This window comes from Phodopus roborovskii, unplaced genomic scaffold (genome assembly GCF_943737965.1).
Source record: "Phodopus roborovskii unplaced genomic scaffold, PHOROB, whole genome shotgun sequence".
Taxonomy (NCBI): domain Eukaryota; kingdom Metazoa; phylum Chordata; class Mammalia; order Rodentia; family Cricetidae; genus Phodopus; species Phodopus roborovskii.
In genome coordinates this window covers 13,537,365-13,552,488 of record NW_026126514.1, presented here as the reverse complement: position 1 = coordinate 13,552,488, position 15,124 = coordinate 13,537,365, and positions in this window count along the sequence as shown.

Genomic DNA, 15,124 nt, shown 5'->3' with positions numbered 1-15,124 from the left:
TTGATTCCTTTGGGATTTTTTTTGACAATACTGCTCTGGGAAAGAACTACAGGCTTATAGCTCTAGCTGCCACAGATAATATGGTGTAATAGAAAAATTAATAGTATTTCTCAGACATTAAGTCTGTAGCTTGAGGAAGATATTTTAGTTCATGCCAAGGGTAGTACTGCAATTGGAAATAGAATCAGAAACATATGAGATAAGACTTAGGGTGCTATGGTAAGAAATTTAGATTTTATGTAAGATTGTTGAGAAAGGGAGGAAATAAAACATGGATTGATTCCCCCGACCAAACATCTGATAGAATGAGAATAGATTTGAAAGGGGACAATGTGTAGGAAGTAGAAGAAGCAATTTGGAATTGATGAGGTGTTTTAGGGATGAGATAATAAGAGCATCCACATTCTTATTCCGGGGGCACCCTGCTCCTTTTGAGACCATCTGTTCATAACATTCTCTAGCACTCCCAATTCTAAAACAACAAAATTCTGGAAGGGTTTGATGGAAGTACCATCTGACTTTTAGATTTGTATTGTTTCTTTAAAAATAGGATTTGCTTCCTAAAATGCCAGGCTTAAAAAGTAGAAAGCAAACTGCTCTCTCCCTCTCTCTTCCTGGTTTTCTGCCTCATTTGTGTACCAGTTTAGGGGAATAAGTGTATCTTATAATACATTGGAAAATAAGGAGGCAGGCTAAGTCTAAAGTCTACAAGAGGTGAGAGTTTGCTCTTGTTTTTGTTTCTGGTGAATATCAGCATCTTGTCTAAAGGAATGGATGTCCTGTCCCCAGTATGGAGGAAGAAGATGGATTTGCTCATTTCCAGTGAAGAACACCTGGAACCATACAAGTAGACCTTTAAGTCAGGATAAGGCCGTAAACAGGCAAGGAGTGGTAAGGCAGAGTCACAGATAATTATCATCACTATTATTATTATTGTAAATTGTTGAGAGTGTGGGGACAATCAACTTGAAATTTGGTAGAAAAGTCTCCTCCCATACCTTACCTCTCATAATAAAGGTGGTCTTCCTCATGTTGGGCAGTTCTTATTACAGGGCCAGCATTCTACATTCACCATTGCATTCCTGACTGGGTCCACTGTACAAATGCTGCTTTCCTGGAATAAAACTCACCAAAACATTTCCACTGTCTGTTTATAGAGCAGTTAAGTTCCAAAGTAGACAGTGTCTATTTCAAAGCATCTATTCTTCTTACACCATCCTCCTCACTTTCTATCCCTGAGTGGAAGTTGTGTATGTTTCTTATAGCCTGGCTAGAATTATGACTGTGTCTTGGTTTATTTGGATTGCTGCAATAGAATATCACAAACCAGTGGTTTATAATAACAATCACTAATTTTTAATAGCCTGGAGAATAGGAAATCAAAGATTTGAGGGTGACCATGCCATGCAGGTTCTCATTCTTACTATGTACTTGTATGAATGAGTGTCAAAGAAACTTTTCATGGTTTGTGTTTTGAAAATATGTATTTGTATTAATTGAGAATTCCATTCAATGTATTTTGATCATATTTATCTTCCCATATTTACAATACCTTCCCTTAACACTTCTAGATCCATCCCCAACTCTCCACATGCCAAACATCTTGTCTTCTTTTTCAGAGTCTCTTTTTTATCTATTCAGTTTTTGTTAGTATTTAATAATTGTACAAAATAAAGGATTTTATACATGCTTATTGTGTATCTGAACAGCTGATCCCCATTAGCTTCTCCTATTTCTCTTACCAAATAGTTTCTAAGATCTCTTTTTAAGGGCGTTGGTTTCATTCATAGCAGAGCCCTCACAGCCTAATTATTTCCTAAAGACCTGTTTTTGTAATGCAATTGTATTGAGTTTCAACATAGGGATTTTGGAAGGGACATGATCATCTAGTCTACAGCAGATGAGAGTCATATTTCTTGCCTTGGGACAAATGAATGGCTCTGAGCTATGATTTTAACTTTGGTTGGTTCTGGTAAGTTGTAGTTGTAGTTCAGGTCATCTTGTTTGAGCTTTGTATTGTCACGTCTACCTCGACCAGCAAGGGAACACGACCATGACTCTTCTTCAAGCAGTTTATTCAGGAACCTTGTACATCAGCTTCTCTTCTGCTTCTCCCAGCCCCAGCAAGCCCTTAAATATGCTCTCACTTCCCAATCAGCTCATGCCACCTGGTGATCCCGGATAGGCCACAGAAGGAGGAAGCGCACCAGATCCATCAAGCACTTCTAAATAAGGCTTGTTTACAGCTAAGCTCAGACTACCTGGCATCCATTCAGGCGCCATCTTGGGGCTGTGGCTTCCCACATTGTATGTGTATACATATTGTTTTTCCTAGGGAAATTCAAACCAGTTTGTTCATCCTTGAAAACATACATATGAGTAACAGTATACAGACTGAACATGTTTTACTTAGGAATATATATATATATATATATATATATATATATATATATATATATATGTAACAACTATTAGTAGAAAAAAAGGCCATGGATTTGAAAGAGAGCAAGGAGTGGTACATGGGAGGGTTTATTTAGAGGGAGGTAAGGGAAAGGAGAAATGATGTAATTATGATCTCAAAAATAAAAAAGTCCTCTAAAATGGATAATACTTTACTTGACATAATATCCAATAGAAGAGCTGTATGGATAAGAGAAATCCCATTAATAACAACTGAACAACACATGTAGTCTCAACATTTGTCCCCAGATTTATAACAGAGTAAAGATTTAAATTATTCCAAATTACTACAGATGAAATAACAGGCTTGAATATATATATATATATATATATATATATATATATATATATATTTGTACATATATACATACACATGCATATATGCTAGCTTGGTCACCACCAAAGCCTTATTTTGTGCCTAGATTAAAACCAGAGGTGATGGTGGTGAAACACTATACTAAAGCAGAAAACAAAGGAGCCTTACCGTATGAGGTACACCCAAAGGAGTTTTTGAGACTTAGTGATCCAGTCTGGAAACTCTTGGGCCATCATTCCAGAGTCCTTCTCATAGTACTTTCAGGTATCTACAGTGCCATGTTTACTATCCAGACTCTCTGAACTCATTAACATAATACTTTCCAACAAGGTGATCCAAAAATAATGGAGGTAAACTCATGTCGAGGGACACTCCCACAGGAAAGTTCCAACTTCTGAGACAATCAGCAGGAATGCAGAGACCCTGACAGTGCTGATGGTCTTTCTTGTAATTTTGACTGAGAGGACCAGAAAGGAGACTTCAAGAAAACAGAAACCGTTGAGCATGTAGGAAAAGACTAAGAGTCACACAATTTTCATTAGTGTTAGATGGTAGAGCAATTTTATAGCTATCTGATGGTCTAATTAGTGACAATTATTAATGGGGAATTGCTTCACTTCAGTGAACACACTTCTAATGCTGACATTAAATACCTGCCTCTCTAATCAACACAAACACACACACACACACACACACACACACACACACACACACACACACACACACACACTGATTTTGAAAGTGAGGCAACAATTAAGGCCTTTTGGAGGTAATTAGGCCATGAAGGGTGTGCCCTCTTGGTTGAGATTAGCAATGACAGAGCTCAAGGCCATGAGTTCACCCCTTCCATTTACAGGAGGTAATGCTTCTTGAGAAATGCTTGTTGATTCTAGAGGTGAAAGTGGGTCGACATGAATCTGAAGAGCATGTTTTGTGTTGATTAGAGAGGCAGGTACCCACATACATGTATGAGATGACTAGAGCTGGATGTTAGGCATTCCCCTCTATTGCTGTCTGCCTTACACCTTTGAGGAAGAGTCTGCCACTGAAACTTGCTATTTTTCTGTTAAGCTGGTGGCCAGCAAACCACAGTTGTTCACCTGCCTTGGTATTCCCCAGGACAAGGGTGACAGACAGGAGGCAGGCACAGACCTTGCAGGGACACTCAGCCACACCCACCTTTCAAAATGAATTTTTGAGGGCACATAAACACATGCTAATTCTCTTAAGATTCATTCTTTATTTAATAGATAGAACATTTTTATTGCACAGGAGAAATTTTTTTAAAAAATTTATTTTTTTTATTGCATATGCAATGTTCTGTCTGCATGTATGCCTGTAGGCCAGAAGAGGGCACCAGACCTCATTACAGATGGTTGTGAGCCACCACTTGGTTGCTGGGAGTTAAACTCAGGATCTCTGGAAGAGCAGCCAGTGCTCTTAACCCCTGAGCCATCTCTCCAGCCTGAGAAATTATTTTTATAAATGATTTTTTTAAAGACAGTATATCCCTGTACAGTCCAGACTGGCCTTGAACTCTAGATTTGCCTGTGTCTTCCAAGGGCAGAAATTACAGATGTGTACAACCATGCCTGTCTAACAACTTGGCTTTAATTGTTTGATTACTAATTCATGGGAACTAGTTATTAATTTTAATAGCTTCCAAGAGTATTACAAAGGGAGCCTCAGATTTAGCATCTTTCAAGCAGTGGGGATTTCCAATTCTCATGGTATGGAGTGTAATCTTGAAAGGTTGACCCAGTTAGTATACAGATCACATTATACCAACTGGCAACTCTGGGTTTTACCTACATATAAAATCAGCCTCTTTGTGGATTCAGTCTCCAAGGATTAAAAACAATATAAGCATACACATGAAAGGCTGAGCCAGCACAAGTCCACATTAATAAAACAGCATTTGCTTGCATGCTGATGCATTACTGTAAGTAGTTTTGTTGCATTAATTGAAAAGAAACTTGTGTTTTATTATATACATTTGATGACAAAAAACAACTGTAGGAGAGGGCACTTATCTTACCTTCTTTGGGAATTATGGCTTAAAGATCTCCTAGAGCCATGGCTAAGATCTCCTCATGGCTAAGAGCATACTGGAAATCACAAATCGTGACCTCTGGATAAACTTGGTGGGACACTATTGTAATATTCATTCTATAGCATATAGGCTGCCTAACAAATACCTACATTCCAATGGAGGGAGCCCAGTGCTATCATCAGTCACTCCCCCTGTTCAGTGGCACTGAGTTCTGAACATGTTTGCTTCTGAATTCTTTGGTTACTGATATTTTGAAAGAGGACTGCCCCCCGCCAAAAAAAAAAAAAAAAAAAAAAAAAAAAAAGAAAAAGAAAAATTGCAGTGTGTGTGTGTTCTTTCTGTTTATAAATACAACTTCCTTTTCCCTTTATTGTCAGCTCAGCTTAAATAGCATTGGAAGCTCTCACTTCAGCTGTTTGCTAAAGTGAATTTATAATTGTTTAGCATTTGAAGACCAAGCACAACATAAGCCCACCTTGAGCTGATAACAGCTCAGGCATTTGGTTTCAGTTTTATCTTCATTCTGAGTAATGACCAGAGCTGTGCTTCTTGGAACACACAAGTTCTCCTTCAGCAGTCTCTCTCTCTCTCTCATATACTTTCTATCCTCTCCCCTTTTCTCCTTCCTTCTCGTTTACTTTCAATTATGTGTATATATGTGTGGTTGTGTATACATTGGTGCCTGTGCTCAAAGACGGCAGAGGCATAAGCTCCCCTGGTGCAGGAGTTACAGGAGTTTGTAAGCCGCCCAGCATGGGTGCTTGGAACTGAACTTAGGTTCTCTGCATAAACAGTGTGCTCTGTTAATATTTTGGCTATCTGTCTAGCACTACAACACCATCCTTCTTAAATCTAAGTCTTATTATAATTTTTAAATGCAACAACCCCCCATTTTTATTCATTTAAGAAGAATTTAGGACACATACAACAGGGCACAATTTATTCTTTTCATCTTCCTGCATGGAGCCTGTGGGTGACCTCTTGACCATTGCTCTCTGCCTCTGTGTTACATCACCGGTCTCTTGTTTGTTCGTGCTGTCGACCCCTCCTCTCGGCCTCCTCTAACTCCAGAAGTGGATGCGTCTTTTTCACCATTCTGGCTTTCCCCTGTTTTTTCCTAGGGTTGAACACTTCTCCATCAGTGTTCCATTCATCCTGCTGCCTCATATCTTCTTACTGCTTTCTTTTCCTTAGGGAATGCTGTCCTGATTGCACTGGGCTCAGTCTACTGTCTCCTTCCTCTTTTTTACTGCCCTTTGTGGGCCTATTCCTCCACCTGCATAATTTCAGTTGCTGTTTTCTCCTTGTCTCCTTGCACTTTCAGACAGCATAACCTTTTAAAGTTCGTTGTTAGTGGAGTCCATGCCACGTATTTCCTCTCGTATTTTGAGACAATACCTCATTTATGTAGCCTAAGATAGCCTTGAACTCATGGCACTTTTTCTGTCTTCTCTCTCTAAATGCCAGGGTTACAGGTATGAGTCACCACACTTGGTCTCAGATTTAAAATGTCTAAACCATATTTATATACATGCATAGGAACATACACATATTGGCATTATCATTGCTTATGGTTTTATAAAGTGAGATTGGGATAGACTATTCCAACTGTACTGGATTCAATCTTTTATTAACTTACTTGTAAATAAAAGAATGCTTTTATATATAAAAAAGAGACAGAAATGATACTGTGAATAGACATCTCACAGATACGCAGTCAGGTACTTCATTCAGAGAGAAAAAGGCAAAGAATATTGGTTTACAAATATATTATCATTAATAATTTGGAAACCATGGGTTTGTGAAATAAGAAATCTATACAAACAGGGCATGTGTTGGGGGACACAATTCTCTAAACTCTAGCCTTTAACTGAGGTAGATAGCAAAGTCAACCATGGTTAAAGTGAATAGTCAAGATTGGCAATGGGATTGAGGCAGGGGAAGAATAGACGAGAGAGAGAGAGAGAGAGAGAGAGAGAGAGAGAGAGAGAGAGAGAGAGAGAGAGAGAGAGAGAGAGAGAGGCCATAAAGGAGGGAGCCATTATAGGTTTGAAGAGAAAGCTGACTCTAAAGAAATGTCCAGAGACCTACAAGGATGACCCCAACTAATAATTTGAGCAACAGTGGAAAGGCTATCATAAATGCCCTTCCCTGATAATGAGATTGATGACTAACTTATCTACCATCATAGAGTCCTCATCTAGTAGCTGATGGAAACAGAAGCAGACACCCACAGCTAAACACTGAGCTGAACTGGAATCCAGATGCAGAGAGGGAGGAGTGATAAGAAAATGGGGACAAGACCAGGCTACAGAAACCCACAGAGACAGCTGACCTGAACAAAGGGGAGCTCATGGACCCTCAGACTGATAGCTGGAAACCCAGCATTGGACTGACCCAGACTCTCTGAACATGGTCTCAGTTAGAAAGGCCTGGACAGTATAAGGGACCTCTGACAGTGGAACCAGGATGTATCCCTGGTGCACAAAAGGACTTTGGGAGCACATTGCCCATGGAGGGATACTCCCCTAATCTAGAGGCAGGAGGGGGGGCTAGTCCCTATTCCAAATGACTTGACAGATTTTGTTGATTCCTCCTGGAATGCCTCACCCTCCCTGTGGAGTGTGTGTGTGTATGTGTGTGTGTATGGGATGTGAGGGTGGTGGTGGGGGTCTTGGGAGGGAGGGAGAGAGGGAGGTTGGCAGGGAGAGGGAACTGGAATCTGTAAAATAAGAAAAATAAATAAATAAATAATAATAAAAAGAAAAGAAAAGATTGGCAATTGGCAACGGGTAGAAGAGAGACATGCTTCTATAGTTGAGAGGACAATTCTGAACCTTGGCTTTAGAGACAGAACATTTAGAAAGACTAGTTTAACTTTAGCATGATATATCTTCATAATTTTGAAAAATTAAATATGAATTATTTGCTATTTTCAGTGTTTAGGAATCAAAAGATCCTAACATGGCCTTGTATTTGTAGACTTTAGTTCTCCATAGTGAAATTTTCAAGGGTTCTAAGGGGATCCTACCTGAAAATATAGATCAAAGACATTTATCTCACCATTTTGGATAATACAATGTTAAGCAAGCATCGTTAGGAATTCAATGCATTTTATGCCTTATTGGTATCTTTTTTTCCCAGTTTATCCTATTTTAGTTTTTGTTAGTCAAAATACATTTATTACATACATTTCCTTTATAGTAAATTTCATTAAGAAGGTTGTTAACCAGAAGCTAATTGTAACCAAAATAACTGTTGCTGGGAATTTGATGAGCCTCAGTTAGTTTTCTATTGCTGTGATAAAACACCAAGTCTACCCCCCCCCCTCCAAAAATCTAAGCAAATGACAAAACAAAGCAAGCAAACAAACAAAAAAGTCCCACCAGGACCAAGACAACTTAAAGAAAGAAGAATTTGTATGGGCTTATAGTTCCAGAGGGCTGGAGTTCCCTGGGCAGGGACAGTATGACATCAGGCAGCAAGTGTGGTAGTAGGAGCAGGAAGCTAAGAGCAGACATCTTTTATTGAAATCAAGAAGCAGAAAGCAAACTGAAAGTGAGATTTTTCATTTCAAAAGTGGCTTCTGGTGACACACTTCTTCCAGCAAAGCTACACCACCCAATCCTCCACAAACAGTGCCACCAACTGGGAAAAAAAGTATTCAGATGCCCAAGACTATGGAGAACATGTCTCATCCAAACCACAAGAGTGCCACAAAATCATGCCTTTCTATTTCTCCGTGCTTTGAATTATTTGCTAACCAAGTGAGCTCTGAATACCTAACTTAAGAACCATTAATTTATAGAGGAAATATACTCTGCCCAGTTATGACTGATAAATGATGAACATTGTAAGTGATTCACTTATTGTCTATTTTAGTAGCTAATTCTCATTAATGAAATTATAGATTGAAAGATGTGCGGTGTTTCCATAGTTGCTGCTCACTTGAATTTTGGGTTGGGGGAAAAGCATGGCCATTACAGGCCACTAGGAGAAAAGAATTAAATTGAACAAAGTTCCCAGGCAAGAAGAACAAAAGAACAATACTGTGAGCATTCAGTCTTTATGAAATTGGAAAGGAAGCAATCCAATTAACTGTAAGACATGAGAAAGGATTTTCAGAGGCGGACCGTTATTGCAATTCTCAGGCAGTTCAACTGTAGTTAGGAATAAGTGAGGTACCTCTTAGTTCTGTCACATAAAATACAAATGTACAGAATAGTCTACTAATTTCTTCCAGGATGGATTTCAAACCATGGTAAAACTTATCAAGAAATGTAACACAAGACTGGATTTTAAAATTCATTCTCTTTGAGTGTACATCTGTGTTGCCGTTTTAGTTAATCTGTATTAGAATGTAATAACTTGAGTCAACAAGTCTGAGGAATTCATTGTAAGTGCCATCATGTAGTGATAAAAAGAACAGGTGCCTGGCTTTTTTGCAAAACACTTTTTTTTTTTTTGTAAAACATTAGTTTTGCAAAACAGATTCAGATATTTTTAACCTCTTCACTCTAGATAAAAGTGAACTGGTAAGGTTATATTTTTAACATTGCTTCCTCCCAGCAATTACTTTTCCTATTTAGCCAATTGCAATGTTATTTCTTAATTACAACATATTTCTCCCTTTAACAGACTGCTTTCCATAGTTCTGAATAAAAAGATTTTCATACAGCTCCCCAGCACCTCATTGTATGTTTTAATGGTTGCAGAAATAGAACATGAACAGTGAGATCAAGAGTCCCTCTGCCCTTCTCCTCTGTCCCTTTTCTCATGTTTCACACATTCCTCTTACTGTACTGCATGCAGGGGAATTACACGTCACTGGGTCTGGACAGATTAGTTTTGGGGATAATGTAGATGCTTCATGGAGAGCTTAATGTAATAATTATTTAGCCTAACCATGCAATAGACAGATACTTGAAACTTCTTGATTCTTTACTTTCTTTAGTGTACTAGCTGGGTTTGAAATAAACATTTACATCTCTCATGGGTGAGTTTGCGGCTCATAAAGATATGCAAATTAATTGTTGGTGGTTATATTGTCTATTCAACATTTATTCAGTAACACTTTGTAGAGTATCAGTCATGTACTAGATATTATTCCAGATACTAGTTTATAGTTTATATAAACAAATGGGGAGATGTATAAGGAGAAACATATCATTTAAAATACAAGAACATATCTAGGTACCTATTGATGGATGAATGGGTGAAGAAAATGTGGTATATTATACACAATGGAATATTGTCCAGCTATAAAGAGAATGGCATTCTGTTATTTGCAGAAAAATATATGGAACAAGAAGACATGCAATGTAGGATTTTCCAGACCCAGAAATGCAGATGCTGACTGTATATTCTTATATATGAAAACTTAAAAAGTTGAATATGATTACAGTCTAAGAAGGTGATGGGTAAAAGGAGACTCGATAACAGGTCCTAAAGCATAAAGAATAAATTCCATGCATCTTAGGGCAGTGGGATGAATTTATTATAATCTATATATTTTTTATTATTCTAAAAATATTTTTTCTTATTCTACATATTGATCTCAGTTCTCCCTCCCATCCTCCCATGTCCTGCACATACCCCTCCATCCCATCCCCCATCTACTCCACAGGGAGGTGAGGCTTTCAATGAGGGATCATCAAAGTCTGTCAAATCATTTGGGGTAGGGCCTAGGCCCTCTCTCGTGTCTCTAGGTTAAGGGAGTATCCCTCGGTGGGGAATGGGTTCCTGAAGTTTGTTCCTGTGCTAGGGATATATCCTGGTTCCACTGTCAAAGGCACCATATACATCCCAGGGCTCATAACTGAGACCCATGTTCAGGAGGTCTGGGTCGGTCTCATGCTGGTTTCCCAGCTATCAGTCTGGTGTCCATGAACTCCCCCTTGTTCAGGTCAGCTGTTTCTGTGAGTTTCTCCAGCCTGGTCTTGTCCCCTTTGCTCATCACTTCTTCCTCTCTGCGACTGGATTTCAGGAGTTCAGCTCAGTGTTTAGCTGTGGGTGTCTGCTTCTGCTTCCATCAGCTACCAACTGAGGGCTCTATGATGGTAGATAAGGTAGTTATCAATCTCATTATCAGGGAAGGGCATTTAAGGTAGCCTCTCCACTGTTTCTCAGATTGTTAGTTGGGGTCATCCTTGTAGGTCTCTGGGGGAAAGTTTTCTTCAATGATTCTGTTGATTATGTTTTCTGTACCCTTGAGCTGGGCATCTTCGCCTTCTTCTATACCTATTATTCTTAGGTTTGGTCTTTTCATGGTGTCCCACATTTCCTGGATATTTTGTGTTAAGGATTTGTTGGATTTAAGATTTTCTTTGGTCAATGAATCTATTTCTTCTAGCTTATCTTCAGTGCCCGAGAGAGTCTCTCTTCCATCTCTTGCATTCTGTTGGTTATGCTTGTATCTGTAATTCCTGCTTTTCTATTTCCAGCATTCCCTTAGTTTGTGTTTTCTTTATTATCTCTATTTCAGTTTTCAGATCTTGAACTGTTTGAATTGTTTCCTTCATCTGTTTGATTGTTTTTTGATTTTTATTTTTCTTGGCTTTCCTTGCTTTCTTTAAGAGATTTGTTGATCTCTTGCATTTTTTGGTTTGCTTTTTTTCTCCCATTTCTGTAAGGGATTTTCCTCTTTGAGGGCCTCTATCATTTTCATGACGTTGTTTTAAGGTTATTCCCTTATGTTTCATTTGCATTGAGATGTTCAGGTCTTGCTGGCATAGAATCCCTAGACTCTAGTGGTGTCATATAAGTATTTCTGTTGTTGGATGTGTTCTTACTTATACTGTTGTTTTACCATTTCTTCTTCCAATGGGTACAGGTGGGGTCTCTCCCTCTCCTGGTGGGTATGTGTTAAGCCTCTATCCTGTTAAGCCTCTCTGAGGGTGTAGGGGGCAGGAAGGGTCTGGTCACCACAGGTCAGGGGACTTGAAGAGGGGGAGGTAGGCAGCTGGAGTTGTCCCTGGTCTTCACCTTTCTACTGGAGGGTGAAGGGGCAAGACAGAAATGGCAATTGATGCAGGATACTTAGTTCTGCCTCCAGGTCCCTCTGGGGGATTCGGTGGTAGGAAGGGTCTGGCAGCCACAGGTTAGGAGACTCAAAGAGGGGGAGGTGGGGAACCTCCCATACATATTAAAGTGCATTTTAAAGGATACTCAAGTTTATGACTTAACTTTTAAGAAATTCCTTTTTCATTTGAGGAAACTGTGGGAAACAGAGTGTTACTGGTGACTTTTATTCATTATAGGAAGTTATTCTATGCTCATTCTAGGGTCAGTTTTAGAATTGGAGGAGAGTCTAAGACAATTCTCGTCTCTCCCTAAAAAAAATGGTTGTGAAGAGGTTTCTGTGCTAACATTCATTGACCTACAAAATGATTATGATTATGATAAGCCATTGGATTCTTGTGTTATAAAGCATGTGCATAGAAATACTGCCAGTCAAATAGGGTTGTTGTGAATGTTCCCTGCCTCCTCTTCCCTGAAGGGGGTGCTAACAGATCCTAGTTTATCAGAAGCCAAGGATGTGGAGTGGGCTCAGATAATGTTTTCTCAACTAGCTTCTAATGTGTAGACTTTGGACTAGGATATTCTCATCACAGCTCACAAGAGACAATCAACTTTCAGAAAGGAGAAATATTTTGTATAACAACAAAGTTCTATTATATTTGCTTAATGCATCTTCCTATGTTCTCATCAGTATGGTCTTATTTGCTTAGGTCTCATCTCATACTCCGTGGTGGGAACAGTAGCTAAACAACCTTGCTTCTCTCATTTTTCTATCAGAGAGACATTCTAACTCAAAGGTATACAATCTGAACAGGGGCCATTTATGTGGGGAAGTAGGAGCAGCTGCTTGACAGGTCTCAGCCCAGAACAGAACCCCAGTGTTTTGGAACTAAAGGGGTTGCCCATTATTTCCCCAATGCAAGCCGGAGTCCTGACATTGAGGGAATGTTCTTTCTCCTACATGGAGACTCATTTGTCTCTAAGGAAAGTTAATGCTTGACACCGAGAAAAGTGCTTCTTTAATTGGTCCCCTAGTAAGAGAACCAGCACGCTTGTCACTATCACAGGAGGGAAGCTAGAATTAGAATTGGGGACACATGCTCTCTCTAGTTAATGAACTGCAATAGGGTGGGGAATAGTATTAGTGTTTATTTTCTGATCTGAAGGAGAAATTGAGAATATGGATTTTTTTTTAAATGTGTGGATGGAGTGGGGTAAAGTGCAGCAGGTTAGTCAGGGGAGTAGAGCCAGCATGAGTATCATGAGATAAACATTTCTTATAGGAATTAGACTTTATGTAATTTAGGTACTGGTAAAGACTGGAATGGGAGTTATAGGATCAAAAAAGAAATGGCCTTTTGAAAAACTTCCACACTCTCATAATAGCTGTACTATTGGCCTATTTGAGAGGTCAAGTGTATTCATTTATCAAAGTGGGGCTACAGGGAGGAAGCTCCCTAGAAAGTCTGTGGCAAGCTCTTGTACCTATGTTGTGACTGCTTTTAATGGGTCTTTCACCATGTGTCTGCTGATGAACCTGGAGTGTCTGCCTCTCTTGACTATCAGTGGTGATGGAGTCCAGCGGTAATGGATTTACTTTTTTTTAAAATTTATTTATTTTATATAACCAAGTCCATTTAAATGAAAACAAACATTTATAGACAATATTTGGGAATTTGGGCGTCGTTCTTTCCAAACTACTTCCTGCTGGTAAGGGACGCTGTCATGGGGGATTCGAAGAAGATTCAGAAATCCTGGCTGTAGTCTGTCAGGCTGCTTTGTCCAGCTGTTTTGAATGTAGGATCACCTGGTACTCTGTTTCAGGTGGTCTGGCTTGATCAAACCACATTAGTCTGGAAGGAATCCACATCTTTTCATTTTCTGTGGAAACAAAAATTGAAATCCTTTTCCCCAGTAACTTGTCCTTGAACTTAAATTTTGGAGTCAAAGCATTTTTTTTTTTTTTAAATTTAATTTGTTATTTTACATGTCGATCCCAGTTCCCTCTCCCTCCCTCCCAACCTCCCTCCGTTCCTTCCTCCCTTCTTCCCTCCCTTTTACCCTCTCTGCCCTCTCACATGCACTCTAACCACCCTCCCCTCCCATCCCCCCACCCTAATTCCATATGTAGGGGAATGCCATCCAGTTGGGGTCATGTAGATCTGACAGGTCATGTGCAGTAGGGACTAGGGCTTCTCTCCTGTCTCTAGATTAAGGCAGTTATCCCTCCATGTGGGATGTGTTCGCAAAGTCCTTTTGTGCACCAGGGATGGCTTTACTTCTTTACTTCAAAATTTATGCAGGTATTTGTTTGACTGATATACCTCATGTAGCAAAAGGGGTCCTGTGAACTGAGGAAACCGCAATACCAGGGTTGTGAACTTAAGGGCAATGTGTTCAATCAGAAGCAGAGGGAGCTATAGGTAGTACAGATGACATGTAGATGAGGTGGTATCCTCATCATAAGGGGTGAAGGCTAAGTCTTGAGATTCTTGGTTAAAAATGGTGTAAGGAAAATGACAGGGTAGCTAGAATATTAATTTTGTTTATACCATTCTACACTTCTCTTCTGAATATTCCCTCAGTGAATAACTTCATAGTTATGTTACAGATTGGTATGTTTATTTTCTGGTGACTAAGGGTAAAGAGGCAAGAAAAGAAAAACTGCAATTTTAGTTATGAATTGCACAGAAGCCAACTTTATAGAAAGGGATTTACTTTTTCATATTGTGAGAAGTCTGATGAATTCTTTCTAGGGCTAGAACACGAGCTTAATAAGGTCAGGTAGGATTTGGCTTTTGTTTTTCTCTTTCTATTTACTAGTTCTCACATGTAGGCTTTTTATGCTTGCGCTTATTGTCTTATGGTCTCCAGATGTCTGTTGCCAGCTTCAGGCATTACATCTGTTTTAAGATAGAAAAAAAGAAGCAGAGGGCCAAAATTTGTTCTTTTCATGAACAAACAAAGAAACAAACAAAAATAGCAAAACAAACACATACTGTTGCTAAAGCCTACCTACTCTCGGACCTCCCTTTCTTCCTATTGACCAAAATTGTGTCTTATGGCACTTTTAGTTTCTAACAGGATTGAGATTATGTGGTGTAGTGGAAAGGCATTAACTACATAATTTCAAATTGGTCAAGATCAACTTTTGAGACTACATAGAGAGCCTGATTTCACCAACTGCTAAAACATAAGATGGGCAGTATGGTTGCAAGGAAGAAAGATGTGGTGGTACAATGGGAGCATGTTTGTGATCACCGAAGACCACAGGG